A 7722-nucleotide genomic window follows, 5' to 3' on the forward strand; every position below is an offset into this window, starting at 1 on the left:
TTAAATGCTGGATTTTCACCAGATGTTCAGAAGATGCCCATCAACAGTTGTTTTTTCTTGGACAAAAGCAGGTCCACTACGTTGATCCTCTCGTCGGCAATGGTTTAATGCTATGTAAAAAAAGCAGATTGTCAAAGTAACTTAATGATGAACAGAAATAAACTCCAGATAATACAAAGATTTGACATTTTCAAAATATTAAACATTTGATTCATTCATGGTCTGTTGATTTATTGTCTGAATTGATGTTTGAACTTAATGTTTGAATTGATGATTGAACTTATTGTTTGTATGCATCAATTTCAAGTTTGAAAGCATGGTTAAAACATGTAATGTGTAAGATTCGTTAGCATTTTTATCATTTTAGCATATTACTAGTATTTTAAGCATGTCGTTAACCTTTTGTAGCTTGTTGCTATTATTTTAATGTCACTCATTTTAGCATGTTGCTAACATTTTAGCGTGTCACTATCATTTTTAATATGTCGCTATAATTTTTAGCATGTCAATATCACTTCTAGCATGTTGCTATTGTTTTTATCGTGTCGTTAGCATGATGCTATCATTCTTAGCACGTTGCTATCATTTTTTACGTTTTTTAGCATGACGCTATCGTTTTTAGCATGTCGTTAGCATGCTATCGTTTTTAGCGCGATGCTGTCGTTTTTAGCGATGTTAGCATAATGCTAGCATTTTTAATATATCATTAGCATGATGCTATAGTTTTTAGCGTGATGCTATCGTTTTTATCGTGTCATTAGCATGATGCTATCGTTTTTAGCATGTCGTTAGCATGATGCTAGCATTTTTAGCGTGTTTTTAGCATTATGCTATCGTTTTTAGCGTGTCTAGCATTATGCTATTGTTTTAAGCGTGATGCTGTCGTTTTTAGCGTGATGTTAGCATGATGCTATCGTTTTTAGCTTGTCATTAGCATGACGCTATTGTTTTTAGCATGTTGTTAGCATGACGCTATCGTTTGTAGCATGTCGTTAGCATAATGTTAACATTTTTAGCGTGTTTTTAGCATTATGCTATCGTTTTTAGCGTGATGCTATCGTTTTTAGCATGTCGTTAGCATGATGCTATCGTTTTTAGCGTGATGCTATCGATATTAGCGTGATGCTATTGTTTTTAGCGTGTTGTTAGCATGATGCTATCGTTTTTAGCGTGATGCTATCGTTTTTAGCATGTCGTTAGCATGATGCTAGCATTTTTAGCGTGTTTTTAGCATTATGCTATCGTTTTTAGCGTGTCTAGCATTATGCTATCGTTTTTAGCGTGATGCTGTCGTTTTTAGCGTGATGTTAGCATGATGCTATTGTTTTTAGCATGTCGTTAGCATGACGCTATCGTTTGTAGCATGTCGTTAGCATAATGTTAACATTTTTAGCGTGTTTTTAGCATTATGCTATCGTTTTTAGCGTGATGCTATTGTTTTTAGCGTGTTGTTAGCATGATGCCATCGTTTTTAGCGTGATGCTATCGTTTTTAACGTGTTGTTAGCATGATGCTAGCATTTTAGCATGTCGTTTGCACGACGCTATCATTTTTAGCGTGTCGTTAGCATGATGCTATCGTTTTTAGCGTGTTGTTAGCACGACGCCATCGTTTTTAGCATGTCGTTAGCATGATGCTAGCATTTTAGCATGTCGTTAACACGACGCTATCATTTTTAGCATGTCATTAGCACGAGGCTATTGTTTTTAGCGTGATGCTATCAATATTAGCGTGATGCTATCGATATTAGCATGATGCTATCGTTTTTAGCGTGATGCTATCAATATTAGCGTGATGCTATCAATATTAGCACGACGCTATCGTTTTTAGCGTGTCGTTAGCATGATGCTATCGTCTTTAGCGTGATGCTATCGTTTTTAGCGTGTCGTTAGCATGATGCTATCGTCTTTAGCGTGATGCTATCGTTTTTAGCATGTCATTAGCATGATGCTATCGTTTTTAGCGTGTTGTTAGCATGATGCTAGCATTTTAGCGTGTCGTTAGCACGACGCTATCGTTTTTAGCATGTCGTTAGCATGATGCTAAGATTTTAGCATGTCGTTAGCACGACGCTATCATTTTTAGCATGATGCTAGATTTTTAGCATGTCATTAGCACGAGGCTAGCTTTTTAACGTGTCGTTACCATGATGCTATCGTTTTTAGCATGATGCTATCGTTTTTAGCGTGATGCTATCGTTTTTACCGTGTTGTTAGCATGATGCTATCGTATTTAGCATGTCGTTTGCATGATGCTATCGTTTTTAACGTGTCATTAGCATTATGCTATCGTTTTAAGCATGTCGTTAGCATGATGCTAGCATTTTTAGCGTAACTTTAGCATGTGGTTAGCTAAACTTTAGCATCACTTTAGCATTTTGTTAGCGTGACTTTAGCATGTTTTTAGCATGTTGTTAGCGTGACTTTAGCATGTTGTTAGCATAACTTTAGCATGTTGTTAGCATAACTTTAGCATGTTGTTAGCGTGACTTTACCATAACTTTAGCATGTTGTTAGCGTGACTTTAGCATGTTAGCATAACTTTAGCATGTTTTTAGCATAACTTTAGCGTGTTGTTAGCGTGACTTTAGCATTACTTTAGCATGTTGTTAGCATAACTTTAGCATGTTGTTAGCATAACTTTAGCATGTTAGCATGACTTTAGCATAACTTTAGCATGTTGTTAGCATAACTTTAGCATGTTAGCATGACTTTAGCATAACTTTAGCATGTTGTTAGCGTGACTTTAGCATGTTGTTAGCGTGACTTTAGCATAACTTTAGCATGTTGTTAGCATAACTTTAGCATCACTTTAGCATTTTGTTAGCGTGACTTTAGCATGTTAGCGTGACTTTAGCATAACTTTAGCATGTTGTTAGCATAACTTTAGCATGTTGTTAGCATAACTTTAGCATGTTGTTAGCATAACTTTAGCATGTTAGCATAACTTTAGCATGTTGTTAGCATAACTTTAGCATGTTGTTAGCGTGACTTTAGCATGTTGTTAGCATAACTTTAGCATGTTGTTAGCATAACTTTAGCATGTAAGCATGACTTTAGCATGTTGTTAGCATAACTTTAGCATGTTAGCATAACTTTAGCATGTTGTTAGCATAACTTTAGCATGTTGTTAGCGTGACTTTAGCATGTTGTTAGCATAACTTTAGCATGTAGTTAGCATAACTTTAGCATGTTAGCATAACTTTAGCATGTTGTTAGCGTGACTTTAGCATGTTAGCATAACTTTAGCATGTTGTTAGCATAACTTTAGCATGTTGTTAGCATAACTTTAGCATGTTGTTAGCATAACTTTAGCATGTTAGCATGACTTTAGCATAACTTTAGCATGTTGTTAGCGTGACTTTAGCATGTTGTTAGCGTGACTTTAGCATAACTTTAGCATGTTGTTAGCATAACTTTAGCATCACTTTAGCATTTTGTTAGCGTGACTTTAGCATGTTAGCATGACTTTAGCATAACTCTAGCATGTTGTTAGCATAACTTTAGCATGTTGTTAGCATAACTTTAGCATGTTGTTAGCGTGACTTTAGCATGTTGTTAGCGTAACTCTAGCATGTTGTTAGCGTGACTTTAGAATAACTTTAGCATGTTGTTAGCATAACTTTAGCATGTTGTTAGCGTGACTTTAGCATAACTTTAGCATGTTTTTAGCATAACTTTAGTATGTTGTTAGCATGACTTTAGCATAACTTTAGCATGTTGTTAGCATAACTTTAGCATGTTGTTAGCGTGACTTTAGCATAACTTTAGCATGTTTTTAGCATAACTTTAGTATGTTGTTAGCATGACTTTAGCATAACTTTAGCATGTTGTTAGCATAACTTTAGTATGTTGTTAGCATGACTTTAGCATAACTTTAGCATGTTCTTAGCATAACTTTAACATGTTGTTAGCGTGACTTTAGCATGTTAACATGACTTAAGCTTGTTGTTAGTGTTATTGTGACTATTATTTTAGCATGTTAACATGACTAGCATGTTGTATACTAACAACATGGGACTGGGTCGGCGCTCGTTGGCATGTATTAGCTCTGGAATTGCCACAGTTATCCAAGTAACGGATGGAGCGATCAAAGGAACCATAACTGATTTAATGAGCCATTCGCAGTTTCACTGTACCGGCCGTGTGCACTTAGACCTGCATGGCTTAATCTTTGAGACAAGCATATGTTACTGGCAGGATCAACCAGGTAGCCCCGAGCAGAGTGGTAGAGGAAGAGAGCTCTTCCTCGCTCACGGGTCTCGCGCTGCCGCTCGCGCCCCCGAAGGGGGCGAGGGAGGCGCGGCCGCTCGCTGTGTGGGGTTTTTGCGGGGTTGTGGTCACCGGGAAATGCGACGTGCTTCGCGGCGAGCCCGGCCGAAGAGCGGAGAGCGCCCGCACCGGCGCCGCCCTCCACTGTGAGAGAGCGGCGAGGGAGGCGCGTCGACCTTCGCTGGGCTGCCGGTGGAGGACTTTCGAGGTAGACCGGTCGTCTGAGTCCTTTTCCCAAGGAGCGAGGGAGTGCGGAGGAGGCCCGAAGGAGGCCTCGCTCTGCTGCGGGTCTGAGGCCCGAATCGGGGAGGAACCACCCTGCCCACAACGGTCCGAAGGGACCGGGCGAGGGGCCTACCCCAGGGGCGTCGTAAGTTCCCATCGGTCAGGTGACAGAACAGCAGGGCGCTGCTGGTATCGAAGTCACCCCCGGCAGTCGTTCCTGCTGAGGTGAGGGGCCCGTTTAGAAGAGAACGGTGCACCTTCTGGGGCCGTCGTTCTCCTCTAAGGTCTCCTCTAAAGACTTCCCAACAAGTGCTGAAAACCAAAGTCCACGAAGTTTCGCCTTCGCCGAAACCTCGATGGCAGGTCAGAGAAAACTGGGGTGGGGTGGGGGGGGCCCTATCGGCTGGTGGGGGGGTCCTCCCGCCTGGCGTCGACCCGTTCACGTGTCCTAGTAACCCAAAGTGTCCCAGCGCCCTGTCTTGTGCGTCTTGTGCGTGACTGTAGACATGTAGAGAGCCTTCCTCGTAACGTCCCCGGTGGATGTGTTCTGCAAGTGCCAGGCGAGCCCTCTCCAGGCCGAACGTATTCCTGTTGAGCCTTAAACGAACGTCGACTCTTTGTGCCTTTTTTTTCTCTCTCCTTGAGAGTGAGGTGAATCGCCTTTTAGTTGGTTAAAAAATAAAAAAATAAAAAAAGTTTATTCAAGGATAACATCTAAACCCCCCCCCACAACCCCCCCCCCCCCCCCCCCCCCCACACACACACAGAGGGATTCACTTTCCAATAGAAAATGTATAAAACAAAAAAAAAATAAAATTTAAAAAAATCCTACCGATGACCCCAGGCCAGCCCATCAGCTTCACTTTAAATAAAAAAAGAAAGAAATTTGTGAAAAAAAAAAAACTGCCGCAGACCCCCGGTCACCCCATCAGCTTCACTTTGCGAGAAAGAAAAAAAAAAATAATAATTAGAGTTAAAAAGTAGACCCCCGGCCATCCCATAGGCTTCACTTTGCAAGAAAAGTAGTAGAAGAAAAAAAATTGAAAAAGAAAACTACCTGTCACCGCAGAACCCCGGTCATCCCATTGGCTTCACTTTGCGAGAAAGAAAGAAGAAAAAAAAACCGCTGACCCACAGCCAACCCACCAGCCTCACTTTGTAAAAAAATAATAATAATAATAATAATTATAAACAGAGTATATCCCCGGCCATCCCATAGGCTTCACTTTGCAAGAAAAGTAGTAGAAGAAACAAAACTGGAAAAAAAAACTACCTGCCACCGCAGACCCCCGGTCATCCCATTGGCTTCACTTTGCGAAAAAACAAAAACTGATAAAATACTATATACATACCTACATATATATATATATATATATATGTATATATATATATATATATATATATATATATATATATATTTGTCTGTGTGTGTGTTAAAGGATATATCATGCTTCTACCAGAAATATCCCAGAGACCCACCATCCCCCAAGTGAGACTTTGTCATCTCATTGGCTTCACTTGGCAAAAAACAAAAACTGAAAAAATAAATAAAAATACCTCGTCCCCCGGCCGCCCCATATGTATATATATATATATATATATATATATATATATATATATATATATATATATATGTGTGTGTGTAATTACATATATGTGTTTGAGGTAAAGGATCTATCACGTTTCTACCAGAGACCCACCATCCCCCAAGTGAGAGTTGGACAAGTGTGCCCTAACCTTAACCCAACCATACAACCATAAACCCCTAACTCTAAACCTCAACCTAACCCTAAACCCAATTTTAACTCCACCCCTAACCCCAACCCAAACCCTACCCCCAACCCTAAATCCAACTTTACCCCTCAACCTAACTCCAAACCCTACCCCCAACTTTAACCCCACACCTAACCCCAACCCAAACCCTACCCCAACCCTAAACCCAAATTTAACCCCACACCTAACCCCAACCCAAACCCTACCCTAAACCCAAATCTAACCCTAAACCCCAAATCATAACCTCAAACCCTACCAAGCCTAACCCTAATCCTTTAAGAAAAGACCCACCATCCCCCAATTGAGTGTTGCACGACCATAGTCTCTGTGCCTTTTCTCTCTCTCTCTCTCTCTCTCTCTCTCTCTCTCTCTCTTGCAGGGTGAGCTGAATCGGCTTGACTGACAAAAACGAAGGAAAACCACCACCTCTAGCCAGAGAGCAGGAAAGCCATCCCCCAGCGAGAGTAGGACGACTGTGGCATGGTGCAGTGTTCCACCCAGCAACAAAAGACCCACCATCCCCCAATTGAGTGTTGGACAACCATGGCCTCTGTGCCTCTCTCTCTCTCTCTCTCTCTCTCTCTCTCTCTGTCTCTCCCTCCCTTCCCCTCCTCTCTCTTTCTTGCAGGGTGAGCTGAATCGGCTTGACTTTGACAAAAACGAAGGAAACCCACCACTCCTAAACAGAGAACAGGAAAGTCATGCGCCGAGTGAGAGTTGGAGCAGTGGGCCTTGTGCAGTGTTCCAAAGAGCAAGAAAAGACCCACCATCCCCCAAGTGAGTGTTGGAACCACCAGTGACTCTTTGCCTTTTCTCTTTCTAACCCCCCCCCCCCCCCCCTTCTTACAGGGTGAGCTGAATCGGCTTGACTTTTACAAAAATGGAGGAAACCCACCACCCATAGACAGAGAGCAGGAAAGCCATCCCCCAGCGTGAGAGTTGGAGGAGTGGGCCTCGACGAGTCTTGTGCACTGTTCCAAAGAGCAAGATAAGACCCACCATCCCCCAAGTGAGTGTTGATGACCAGTGGCTCGCTTTCTCTTGAGAGTGAGGGGAATCGGCTTGACTCTACAAAAAGAGGACAGACCCACCATCCCCCAAGTGAGTGTTGGAACCACCAGTGACTCTTTGCCTTTTCTCTCTTTCTCTTTCTTCTCTCTCCTTCTTACAGGGTGAGCTGAATCGGCTTGACTTTGACAAAAATGGAGGAAACCCACCACCCATAGACAGAGAGCAGGAAAGCCATCCCCCAGCGTGAGAGTTGGAGGAGTGGGCCTTGACGAGGCTTGTGCAGTGTTCCAAAGAGCAAGATAAGACCCACCATCCCCCAAGTGAGTGTTGGAGGACCAGTGGCTCGCTTTCTCTTGAGAGTGAGGGGAATCGGCTTGACTCTACAAAAAGAGGACAGACCCACCATCCCCCAAGTGAGTGTTGGAACCACCAGTGACTCTTT

The sequence above is a fragment of the Danio rerio genome, chromosome 20 (assembly GCF_052040795.2).
Source record: "Danio rerio strain M-AB ecotype USA chromosome 20, GRCz13ab, whole genome shotgun sequence".
In the NCBI taxonomy this organism is placed as follows: Eukaryota; Metazoa; Chordata; class Actinopteri; order Cypriniformes; family Danionidae; genus Danio; species Danio rerio.